Source organism: Microtus oregoni, unplaced genomic scaffold, assembly GCF_018167655.1.
Source record: "Microtus oregoni isolate MIOR12 unplaced genomic scaffold, Mior012 000030F_ref0000283, whole genome shotgun sequence".
NCBI classification, from domain to species: domain Eukaryota; kingdom Metazoa; phylum Chordata; class Mammalia; order Rodentia; family Cricetidae; genus Microtus; species Microtus oregoni.
In genome coordinates, this window is record NW_024543089.1 from 6413881 (window position 1) to 6427221 (window position 13341).

General features: G+C 39.8%; 1 pseudogene; it reads right to left on the reverse strand.

The window, feature by feature from the left end:
- Positions 1 to 461: 461 nt before the first annotated feature.
- On the reverse strand, positions 462 to 1984 carry LOC121465313 (annotated as a pseudogene).
- Between the last annotated feature and the right edge of the window lie 11357 nt (positions 1985 to 13341).

Consider the following 13341-nt stretch of genomic DNA (forward strand, 5'->3'; position numbering starts at 1 on the left):
CAGAGTCTTGGGAGTTGATCTCCTCGTCTCACACATAGCATCAGATCTCCTTCACTGCCTCAGGGAGGCAGCAGCACGAAGGCCAGTGGAACCCAGTAGGTGTAGAGAGTGCTGAGTCTCATCTCAAGGTTGAAAGCATCCCACACATAGCCTGCTGTCAACCTGCTTTTTGTAGTGCACTGGCTACAGCGAGATGTTGTTTCTCAAAGACCTCATAGCCTGTGCATCAGCTTCTTCACCTAGCAGGAAGTAATGGTGCAATAGACTGCAGGAGTGGGACAGAGTGCATCCTGGTTAGCATCCTCAAGGGATGAAGAATCAGCCCCGAGGCAGAGGGTAGAGAGTGGTGAGTAGACATGAGCCTGTCTCAGAGATTTAGCCCTCTCTCTGAGTCCAAGCAGCAGACAAATGGGTCCAAAGCAGGAGACTTACCCCACCCTCTTTTTGTCAATAGCTCTTTTCTAAGGTGGTGGAGAAGGAAGTGACAATGAGCCAGCTCTCAGCAGCTGCCTCATGGCCCTCAAGTTCGGTGCCTCCCCTGCATCACAGCTTGGAAGGCATGTGGACTGCTGCCCACCTTTCCACTCCTGCATGGTCTTCTGCAGGGCTCTTGTCTTCTCTTTGTCCACTTGGACATAATCTGTCTTTTTATCCGATGTGACAGATGATGTGGATGGCTTGTGGTGAGGGCCTGGGGAGCCTGGCTGAAGGTCCAGGACTAGGTAATCCATACTGCCAGTGCTCTTCTTCAGAGCTCGTCTGTTGGTGCTGCTGGGAATGGGTGATGTAGCTCTGGAGTCGGTGCTAGTGATGCTTTGTGTGGAGATGGGATGGCAGTACCAAGACTCGGTGCTAGGGGACTTGAAGGGGAGCTCATCAATGACTGCATTGTGTCTCGGGTCGAGGGGTGTTGACTGTGCTTTCCAGTCAGGCTTGAGGTTGTAATTGACCAGGGGTGGCTGGTTCTCATTTCCTTGGCTGGGGCCTCTGTGAATAGAAAGGGCAGTGAAAGGGTAGCCAAGGGGATCAAAGTGATGAGGCCCTTGGTTGATGTGAATGTAGACACTTTCAGAATTGTCCCCTGCTCATTCCATAGCCAATAGGGTAAAAAAAAAAAAAAATCTATGCTTAGGAGCACATTGTTGTCATCAGAGCTGGTACTGTCTGGTTGGCTCACGATAGTCTTCCCTGGGTATTTGGAAGACCAACCAGCATTATGTCCACTTCATTGCCCATTGCAGGGAGGGTATTGTGCCTGGGGATGGTAGCAGCTACAGATCTGCTATTGTCTGACTGACTTGGCTTGGGGGGCCAGGGTGGGGGAGCTTTGGTTGAGTCTCCAGGAGTCGCCACTGTCATGGCATTGTGATTCTTCTCCAGTGTGAATATTCTAGAAATCTGGTAGGCTGAGAGAGGAGTTGTTGGAACATCGATATTGTCCACTAGGAGGCCTTCAAACTCCTTACACAGGGTGTCGCTGGGTGTCCTGATGGTGTACACAACCTCATTATCTGTCTCGGACTCAGTGAGGCTCAGTGAAGCCAGACTATGAGTGACTGTCTTTGAATTCTGTATTGTGTCGGCTTGGCTTGGGAAGGCTATAGAAGCCAAGCCAAACTGGAGTTTTGGCACCAGGGACCAAGCAGTGGCCCTTAGGATTGGGAGTGAACCTGGAAAACATCCTGTCTGAGTTTTCATCTCTGTAATCAGGATGGGAAGCTTGTCCCTGTTTAAATTGTACCTCATATTCCTTAGTGTAAAATGCCTTATGGTCAGTTGTGATATAAGCCTCAGCCTCCCTGAGGATGTCTTGACCAAGAAGGTTGGCAGTTAGGCCAGAGACCATGTCCCTGCAATTGGCATCAGAATCAGCCCAGGGCAGCCAGCTGGTCATCTCCCATATGTAGACTGCCAACCCATTCCAAGTAGAGGTGGCCCTGGGACTAGCTGCCAAGAGGGGGTTCTCCTCTTTTCTAATGACCATGCAATTGGCCCTAGTGTCTCTATCAGGAATTTAAAGGTTCAGTCTCCAATTGTTAGTGTCATCTTTTGTCTCAGTTTGGGTATTATAGGTATTTGTTGTGAGAGGGCCACTTGCTTGTTTCCCAGCTGCCTGGCAGCTCAGACCCCAAATAATTACACAGAAACTATAATATTTAAAATACTGCTTGGCCCATTAGCTTTGGCTTCTTATTGGCTAACACTTATATCTTAATTTAACCAACTTCTGGTAAGCTGTGTATTGCCACATGGCTGTGGTTTACCAGGTAAAGTTCCCAGTGTCTGTTTCCAGTGGAGCTAAGTGACTTCTCCTAAACTCCACCTTCCTTCTCCCAGCATTCAGTTTAGTTTTCTCTGCCTAGCTAAATTCTGCCTTTCTATCAGCTCAAGTAAGATTTCTTAATGGTAATCACAGCATACAGAGGGAAATCCCACAGCAGGCACCATCCAGTTTGCTTTGACTGCCCTTTTCCTCTTCCTTAATGGGGCTGGGGATAGCCCCTGGGGGAGGTTAAAGGCTTCCCCTGGAGATTGGACCTATAATCCTTTACCCTTTTTGCACCAGGGGCATGGGGTGCATGGCACACCAGACTTTGCTGGAGCTGGCTGATTAACTTTAGCCTTATTAGGACATTCTCTTTTGAAATGCCCTTCCCCTCCACATGCAAGAAAGGTCGGCTTCCCCACTATAGTTACTTGCTGGAGGATGTTAAACAAGATTGCCATCTCTTCTTTATGTGTGGCCTGCATGGAGGTGCCCATAGTCCTTGCTCTGGGAGACAATGATCCACTTCCCCATGCTACGATCCCTAAGTCCCGCACATGCTAGTTTATGGTTGGTATTAATGCCCTCCCACACCAGCATTCAAATAAACCAGTCCCTAAGTTCCCCAGGGGGCTCTTTCTCTTAAGGCTTTTGTTGACCCTTTATATAAAGGATGCAAGGTCCTCGTCTGGCTTCTGGGTGATCCCTCACACTAGGGCTTCAGTGGAAACCTCCTCAAGCTTCTTCCAAGCCACTAAACCTAGCACCCTAACCTGGTCCTGATATGGAGGGGGGATGGCCGACTCCTGAAGGCCCGTAGCATACTTGTCAGATGTACCCGAGAACATTCCATAATTGTTGGGGATAGTGGGGTTAACTGCTTTATTACACTCAGTTAGGAATCGGCACTCTTCTCTAAAGAAGGCATCCAGCTTGAGAAAGCACTGCCCTGGCTAGATCTCTCCGGTCCTGGGTGGTGCAAGATTGATAGGCTACCCCTGGAGGATAATCTTGGCCCGGGGTGAATTCAGCCCATTTTAAGCTACAGCCTTCTTCAGGTCCTTAAGATCCTGGGCTTCCCAAGGGTACCAGGCATTGGGCCGGTTACCACCTGGGTTAACATTTACCGGAAACAGGCTTGCTGCTCCTCCCTATGTGGCTCCAGAAGTAGTCACTTCCCCTCCTAATGTTCCCTCCTGGCCCTGAAACTGGAGGGCAGAGGCGACTTCCCTATTGGGTAGGTCCCTCCAGCAGTAAGGCGGCAGGTTAGAGGGTACTTGAAAGGGGTTTGTAGGCAGATCTGGAGGCAAAGGGCCCCTTGAGTGCCAGGGGGCACTGCCAAAGAGGTCTAGGTGCGGGCACACAGAACTAGGTTCCAAAGCAGGATTTTGTTTAATAAAATACTGCCCCATATTTAATGAGGGTACACTCACCTGCAGACCAATTGGCCCATCAGAGATTCTTCAGTTCCTCACATGCGGCAACAGTCTGCTCTCCAGTGATAGCATTGAGACAGATTCTGTTGATCTTTCCCTGGGGCTGAGCAGGATGGTGAGTGTCGATGACCCAGACCTCCCACCTGGTCACCAAGGAGAAACACACACTGAGTAGGGAGTTTGTTGAAGCAGGTTCTCACTTTATTGCTTATATAGGGCTGAAGTAGTGGGCGGGAGTCTTGGGATGGGGTGAGGTGGAGTGAGGAATAAGGGCCAATAACATCCTACCATGTCAGAGGTGGCTGGGCCGAGCTGGGCCTAGGTCAGGCTGTGCTGAGTCACTCCTCTCCAAACTCAAGTTACACTTAGGAAGTTACCCTGGGCCTCTCCAAACTCAAGTTAGGCTCAGGAAGTTACCCTGGGCCTCACCAAACTCAAGTTAGGCTCAGGAAGTTACTTTGAGCCTCACCAAACTCAAGTTGGGCTCAGTAAGTTACACGGGGCCTCGTTAGGCCCAGCATAGTACAAACTCTTGTAGGCTAGTTTTGATAGCAAACATAATATTTTACCGTGGTCAAAATGGGATTATATTACTAAAAAGTGCGCATCACCTATACTTTTTGTCCATGGCATAGTACAAAATTTGAAGTATCAAAAATAAATATATTAAATGATTTTCAAGATTCAAATGTTCTGCTATACTTTAAATAATTTTTGTTAATAAATGCACTTTGTGTTTTTTAATAAATATTTCATATCATGAATTAAAACTGATAAGTACTATTTTTTATCCAATTACAAAATATAGTATGCAACTTGTCTCTTATTGTAGAACATTATTTTATAAAAATATTTAAAAAAATTAAATAAACATTTTAGAGTTCTTATTTTTATGAAGAAAAAATATTTTTCAAAGTATTGTTGGTGCAAATTGAAGTATGTCTGTGTCCATGAAATGATTTTTGACATCACAATAATTTTTTGTGCAGAGACAGGAGTTACTTTGTTGAGAATACCTCTTAATAATTTGAATCCAATCACATCTTAAATAAGAACCATAGTCTCACATATTTGAAAAGTTGGTCCACATTGGTGACACTGGAGAAGGGTTTATAGCCTCACCAACTTCCTGTTGTCTTTGTCCTCTGTCTCTGTCTGCTTTGTGTTTGCAGTCAAGAGGTCAGCTCCCAGCTTCCTGGCCTCACAACCAACAACTGTGACTATCTCATCATTATGGACTTTCCCTCTTGAACACCAAGGTAAAACAAACTTCTTTTCAGATGTCACTATTGCTTAGGGTATTTTATCATAACAACAACAACAAAAAAATAAGTGTGAAAACCTTGTGCAAACTGTGTAAAGGAAATGTAATCACAGTCCTTTCCTGTTAAATATAATCTTTCCAAGAGATTATTTGATTTCTTCCCTTTGGAGTTGACTTTAACTTCAAAAAAAAAAAAGGTATTTTTACAACATGAGAGGTCACTGTGGAGGGGCAGACTACATGCTACATTTTTATAGGAGGCCACTTGTTTTTTCCCTGACTGATCAGACCATGAAATAAGCACACAGAAACTATATCATTTACATACTGTTTGGCCAATAGCTTAAGCATATTTCTGGCTAACGTATATCTTAAATTAACCCATCTATATTAATCTGTGTATTGTTACAAGGCTGTGGATTACCAGATAAAGTTCTTGTGTCTGTCTCCAGCAGAGCTACATGGCATCTCTTCATTCCACCTTTTTTCTCCCAGCATTCAATTTAGTTTTACCTGCCTAGCTTTGTTCTACCCTACCATAGGACCCAAACAGCTCCTTTATTAACCAAAGGTATTTACAACATATAGAGGAGAATCCAACATCATCAAATGTCTCTTTTTCTGAGTTATACTGTTGCCTGTTCTGCTTCTTGGGCAATACACTAGCTAATAATGTCATCTCTTGAGCTATTAATGCTTTGAATTGATTTCTGATAGAGTGCACATGAATTCACATTTTATTCATTTATTACTTTGTTCTGATGTAAAATATGCCAATATTATCTTAGAATAATGTTTACCATCAAAAACTTTTGGAAAAAATAAGTCTTTATGATAAATCATAATCTTTCAATGTTGGTTCTGGCCACTGAACTGCAGAAAAAGCATGTTACTTCCTTTTTCCTGTTTACATTAAACTAAAATTCAGTAAAACTTTGAGAAAAATAAATTTTGTTTTGCAATTTTTCCTTTAGGTTTTTAAAAAACATTTGCAAATTGCCATGTCTTAAGGGCAACCTAGGCCACAAATTTCTGGTTCCGAACAAACAATAATAACAAAATTGCACAAACTAGCCATTTAAAAATGATATACAGCAATCAAGCGGGGAAAAGATATGGTGTAGACAAGATAAAGTAAACAGTTGAAATCTGCTTCTCGCCCATAAAGCACATAAGTCAAAGTCAGTGAAAGAGTCTTCAGTCTTCCAAAGTAACCATTCCCCTGTGGTTCTGCATTGAGTAAAACTACTGTTCAACACAGGGGTAAAATAAAGACATGTTAGACATTTTAAAGTTGCAGGAATTGAGCACCAGCAGACGCATCTTAAAGAACAATACCAAGGGAAGGTTTGGGGGAACTGGAAATCAGGGGCTCCAGATTCGATATTTTGGTTTTCTCTTTTTAGACTTTCCCACAATTGTGATTGTGACTGAATCAATATAATAATATGGGCTAAAACTTCATTGTCTGGGAATATAAATTTCTGGAGCAAGCACACTGACACCATCACAGTTGGAAAACAAGATAAACAGAATAGCTTTTTCAGATGAGATGTAATACCATCTTTGGTAATGAACACTACACTCTCTCTTGTAGTTGTCTTCTGAATTTCATTTCAGGCAAGCCAAATCCAGGCATGAACCACACATGTAAAAGAAATGTCTTGGTGTGAAAAATTATAGACTGGGAATTAAATTAGTTTCAGAGCTCAGAGAGCATTTTAATTAAAGAGCATGCAAAGACTGTGGTTAGGTTTTACTAATGTTGAAACAACATATATATTCTACACTGATGTCACACTCCTGTAGTAATTCTCAGACAGTGGTTGAGCTGGTAGATGTTCTGGTTATTCCCTTCCAAAGTGTGACTCCTCACAAGGCAGTTTTGTCTCTTAGATCGCAACTGGATTAGATCAGATATTGTATTTCTGCAGCATTGTCTGGGTCTCTTCTGCCTCCTTATCTGCTTTGCTTTACAGGTAACAAAACTAAATTGCAGTCTCAATAATTTTCAGATTCTTCTATGAATTGCTCTCTTAGGTTTAAAAAGAATAACTTCTCAATAACAGAATGATACCATTACTCCATCTCAACTCATATTTAGTTCCTAAAAAACTAATTAATGCATATATATTGAAAATCTATAAATCAATGACTAAATATAAACAATAACTTTATAATAATTAAGAAAATATATTAATTTATCAAAGATAGACAGTAATTGTATAGTATGTTGAAATATCAAAGGTATTTTTGATTTACAATATTTCATTCCTCATAGAGGTCATAATTTTTAGCTTTACTTATGTGGACACTTTTTTTTTTTTACTGTTTAACAGTATGTTTGAGAAGAACTAACCATTTTTCAAAGTTTTGTGTTTCTAAAACAAACACTTCTTTATTATATTGTCTATAAAAGTCATGTTGACAACGCATTATGTTTTAAAAAAATTCTTTTTGTTGAATCCTCCATGCAACAACATCTTCCCTCTTATTTACTCTTATTTAAAACTATTTCTTAACCAACATATTAAGTACGTGCATGTATTATATAAATGATTGTTCCTTTAATGTTTAAATTTGATTAAGAAATGTATCTGCTTGTGATGGAGGTGTAGAGAACCTTATCCTCAGTTATTGCCTGACACCCTATGGTCATGAGAGTGCCCTTTATTATGATGAACTGACTCCATTGGAAGACAGAGTCCTCCACAGGCATAGCCATGGGGGAAAAAAGGCATTATAGTGGAACTGGTACCTATCTGAACTTCTTAATGAGAAGGATATGGTAATAAAGGTGACTGCTTCTTCACATAGAGAGGAAATAGCTCAGTTGCCCATAATCCCCATCCCTAAAATGTTTACCTCTCCCCTAGTAGAGGTGCCTGTTGAACTGTGGAGACCAAAGTAGTGGTCACAACACTGACCAATGCATCAATCAGTGACGGAAACACACTAATGGAAAGCAGCAGCCTATAAAGTGGGGGTTGGGATACCCAATACTTATAAAAATCTACAAAACTAGCGGAGCACTACTGACTATGAGACAAACAACTAGGAAAGCAAAAGAAAAATCTCTGTCTTCTAAAATTCACATAGCTATATGATATTCAAATTGGAAAACCACTAATTGACATATAAATAGCAAAGATATCTCGTCATGAATGGAGATGGCAAAACAAAGTAAAATCTAGAAAAGATAAAAAATTTTGTGTAGCTCATACAAGCAATACAGACAAGACATATGAAAATAATAAAATAGTGGACAATGACATCATATTTAATTAAGAGTCAAATATTAAAATTTTCCATAGAACAAAGTCAGAATAAATCAGCAAGAATGATACATTATACATTGAAAACATTGAAAGTTTACCCCTAAACTAAAAACATAGAGGAAAACAGAGAACTAAATTAAACAAGGACAACCTTATGAGAATAGCTATTATAAGGAATCTACAGTTCACATTTTAATCTCATCACTTGGGAGGAAGTATCACACACACACAAGTATTACAGTGATTAAAATTTAAAAACTGCTTCCAAAAGGCAGGCTGAAATTCAAAGTAAATGTTCTTTGTGATCTACAAATACAGGTACTTAAATAGTAAATTTATTTGTAAAAAGAAAGGGGCATATAGGTATATTTTCTGTTTCCAAAAATCTCCTATTTTTTCCCCTAGGAAAGGTACAACTTGCCATAAAAGGAAGACCCTGATCCCACACACAGATTTAGGGTTGGGGCAGGGATTTGCTTTTATTTTCTAAGAGAATGAAAGCATCCAACTAAGGATGCTGGAGACCATTGGACAAGTGAAATATCTGAAGAAAAAGAACAGATCACCAAAAGAAAATGTCTCAAAGAAAAGAGTAAATTGGCCAAGCGTTGTTGCCCATATCCAGCTAACCAGACAGAAATTCTGGCTCAGAGCCCCATGTTAGCACACACACCCATGCTACCATCTGTCCAGGGTTGCCCCTAAAATAACAAAAAGCAGCCGAAGGTCAGTTTAGGATTACAAACTGCTCAGGACTTTCAAATTACTAATTCAAATGAGACTGATGCAAACATGCATTTTAGAGAACTTCAAATTCAGAAATATTTAATCTTAAAACGGCTACCTACAACCATGCTGGACATTGTGGTAAATGTGGTAGAAATAGCTTCATTATTGAAAACAGTTTCACTGTTAGAGTAAAACTTTTTCCTCTTTATTTAGGCATAGAGTGAGAGAGTTACAGAATATTTGATTACTGGAAAAGCCTGTTTCCAATTGTGCTGTGGCTTAACCCTACTACACACCTTTAGCCCAAGAACTTTCTGGTTGAATATTTTAGAAAGTATTGAATAAAGTCAACTATAGATCAAGACGTGGAGCAAACAATGAGTTGACAGGAAATTAATATAGGACTATTAAGAAAATAAACATAGAGAGTAAGAAGGAGCCAGAAAGATGGCTAGAGAGATGCACAGGAAAAAGAAGGTAAGAACATTGAGTTTAAGGAGTTTTGTTTGATACTTTGTAGTATAATTTTCGTTTTCTCCGACATTGGTAGAGAAAAAGGGTCAGCCTGATGCTTTCTCTGCCTCTCAGAGCTAGTAGATTTCAGTTCAGCATCTAGCTTCAGAGTCTTTATTGGTTAAATTGAACATTTGAGATTTAGTTAAAAACAACAAATGTTGAAGAATGAAAGATTAGACAAGAGGATGAGGGAGTTGAAGGGAGAAAACAGTGTGCTTTTGTGTCTTATAGAGGTATATTACTTAATTTTCTCTGGCTGTCATAAAATACATGATCACACACGGGACTTAATGGCAGAAAAGTTGATTTATGCTTGCAATTCCAGTGGTAACCACACTAGTTGGAGGCAAAGCGACAGTGAATAGGCACACAGCAAAAGCAGCCGTGTGAGGTTATATTCGTAGTCACAGATGTGAAACATATGGTGTAGATGGAGAGTGAGACTGTGTAATTTCCAAGCTTACCCCAGCGACCCCATAACTCCCACAACAAGTCTCAACCAAAGGAGCCTCCTGAAACAATATCAATAATTAGCCATTAGGTGTTCAAGCATATGAGCACACAGAGTCCTTTCCCATTTAATCTATGACAGGAGACTTGTGTAATACCTATACTATTGAAATTAATTAGGTGAGTAATTTCTCTTAGCTCATGAAGTTTTTAAATTATGTTTTACTTGGAGAGATTTTAAAGGGGAGTACATATTCATGGCATAAGGGTAAGTTGAGCTAATGGGAGGTGTATTACCTTTCACTTCAGGCAGTATCTTCTGTTATTGTCCTAATTATATCCATAAACATATAGAAAGAATGATCAATAAATTTGATAGTCAAAATAAGAATGCTGCAGTAGTTCTATTTATAGCTTTCTAATTCAAAACCTAATGTGCTTTCAACTGAAAGTAAGTACAATTGCGTAGTATAGTTTAACATAGTAATGTAACTAATGATTTGAGGAATTGCTCCTATTGGTGCATCTTAAAGTATTTTTTTTTTGTCATGGAGATTTTTCTTCACTTCATGAACATTCTACTCCCAGTCTTTCTCTAACAAAAAAAAGAAATGTTTAGAAAGCACAATGCTCTGCATAGGCAAAGCACGGACAAAGGAAAGGAGTAAGTGAACAATGTTTGCAGGACTCTTGGGATGCATCAGGCCACACCATCTACTTCACTTTGCTTCCAAAATTCACACCACCAGAAAACTTTTATTGTCGGATATTTTGATCACACGCTGACACTTCTGAGGCTGAAAATAAAGTTTATTTTGAATCAGAGGGCGGAGCTTGTTACTAGCTGACCAAAATTAGCTAGAGATGATTTTGAAAAACCAGGACATATAGAGAGACACAGGAAATAGTAGGGAAGAGGTTAAATTCTTGACCCTTTTGAATCAAGGAAGAAGAGAGAGAGAGAGAAAGGAGGAGGAGGTAACTGGTAACTTTTCCACCAAATCTCTGATCATTCAGGCTCTAGCCCTAATGTACGACGCCCAAGTTTTTTTTTTAAAGATTTCTTTATTATGCAAACAGTATTCCGCCTGCATGTATGCCTGCAGGGCAGAAGAGGGCACCAGATCTCACTAAAAATGGTTGTGAGCCACCACATTGTTGCTGGGAATTGAACTCAGGACCTTTGGAAGAGCAGTGAGTGTTCTCAAACTCTGAGCAATCTCTCCAGCCCAAGTTTTGGTTGATGAAGAATAATTAGATAAACCTTACATCTAGCATCCAATGATGCTGAGCACGAAATCATGAGTCAGGCACTTGCTGCTATTTTTGCAACTGTCAGAGTCATCATTGCAGCTGGCTTTCCCTTCCTCCACACATGCCCTCCATGGGAGTCTGACATTTTCCCATTATAGTCTCTCTACTGCAGTTTCTAGCTGCTAGCCAGACTCCAAACACCAATAGAGTTTGCTAATCACTGACAGAGCCATCCAGTTTTGTTATTCAGGTGGCCCTTGTGCCCTGCTCCCCCACATGTGGGCTTCCTCCACATGTCCCCCTATGTCTGCTTCTCAGATGTTCCTTCCCTCTCCCCCTGGGTTGTAAGCTTCCTTTGTACTCCTTCTCAAGAACACTGCCACACCAGGTCAGTTGCCTTAACACCTACTTGTTATTGTATTGCTGCTACCACCACTGTATCTTCTCATCCCCCAGCTACAGGGGGCCTCAGCCAATTTAAGTACTGTTCATGTTCTTTACCCAGTAATATTGCACAGCAACAAACAGCCTTAGACTGCTGTCATCATCAGCAGAACTGGTGAAACACCTGGGAATTCTTAAAGGGGGAGTTAGTCTTTTTTAAAAAAGAGTTTCAGCCAGGTGGTGGTGGTGTATGCCTTTAATCCCAGCACTCATGAGGCAGAGACAGGCATATCTACTTTTATACTAAAAAGGCAACTCCTAGTCTTAAATATTGTACATTGGTATAGACTTTTAAATATGGATACAAATTTAACATATATGTTTCTTTATTTGTTTAAGGTATTATATCTGTGAAGTTTATTTCACAATGTAGTTATTGCTAAAACGAATGATAATCGAGAAATACAGGTTAGTAAAAGTCATCTATAATAATCAAAGTTATAATCATATTACATATGCTTCCAAAGTCAAAAAGATAGATTTTAGATTGACTGGTGTTCTTCAAATACTTTAGATAGCTACAAAATATGGCACTTAAAATGTTTTAAAAACATAAGGCATTTTATGACAATGAGGCATGTCAGCTCCTGGGAACACTAATCCACTTCAGAGAAGATAATGGGCCTAGAATAACCTCCATAAAGAGTTTGATTACTTTGTGGCAAAAGTTAGCCATTGGACAAGAAACTTTCCTTGCCTTGACTACTGACAAGATGCCGTGTGAGTTGGACAAGCAGGACACAAAAAAGTGACTGCCAAACTTTGGCAAAACAAAGTAAGACAATACTTCAAAATTCCTGCTTCATAGAAAACATGACAGATATTCTAGGCTTGAAGGCCAATGATAGAAGCCCCGATATTGCATTGTAAAGGAAGTCTGGATGACTCCCCAGACAGCCAAATTTATCTATTGTTTCTATAGTATTGGAAGTTGTTTGCTCTGTACTTCCTGTTTACTCAAGTATTATTATATCTTTCTTGTGTATCTGATAGGGTTGAAGACTAGGTAGTTATAGTTACAATTTTTCTTGTTACAAAATTCAGAAAAGAAACTCACAAAAACTGTGCAAAATATATAAGGTTGGAAGACATAAAAGCTTAAATTGTTTACCTAAGGAAATATTTTTATATCTAAAAGATAATTTTGGGTTGGTAATACAAGTTAGGATAAAAAGTGAATTAGGTAGAAAACTTTGTATCACAAAGATAAAAGAGATAATAGAGTACTTTCTCCAACGTTGTCAAATAAAAATTACAATATCAGTGTACTTTTACCTGATAATTATTCTTATTGCATATTGTTCTATAGTGTTAGACTTAAAACCTTCCCGTATATTTAGGCAAAATGGGTGAAATTTGTGGGATACTTCATTGTACTCTAACATTGCAACACTGGCAATAAAGCTTACTTTCAATCAGAAGAGAGAGCTAGCTACTAGTTAAAAAAAAATTAGGCTTAGATATATTGAAAGATCAAGGACATAGAGAGAGATAGAGGAAGTAGTAGGGAAGGATTTAGAATGATTCTAAGAATCTTTAGATCAAGGAAGGAGAAAGAAAAGGGGTCCTTGGTCACTCCCTTGCTGATTCTCTGATCAAATGGGGTCTTACCCTGAAATCTGACTCCTGAGTATTTATTGGTGGATAATATTTAGATAAACACTTCAAATTATTCATTAATAAACACTGTTTTCTTATCAATAA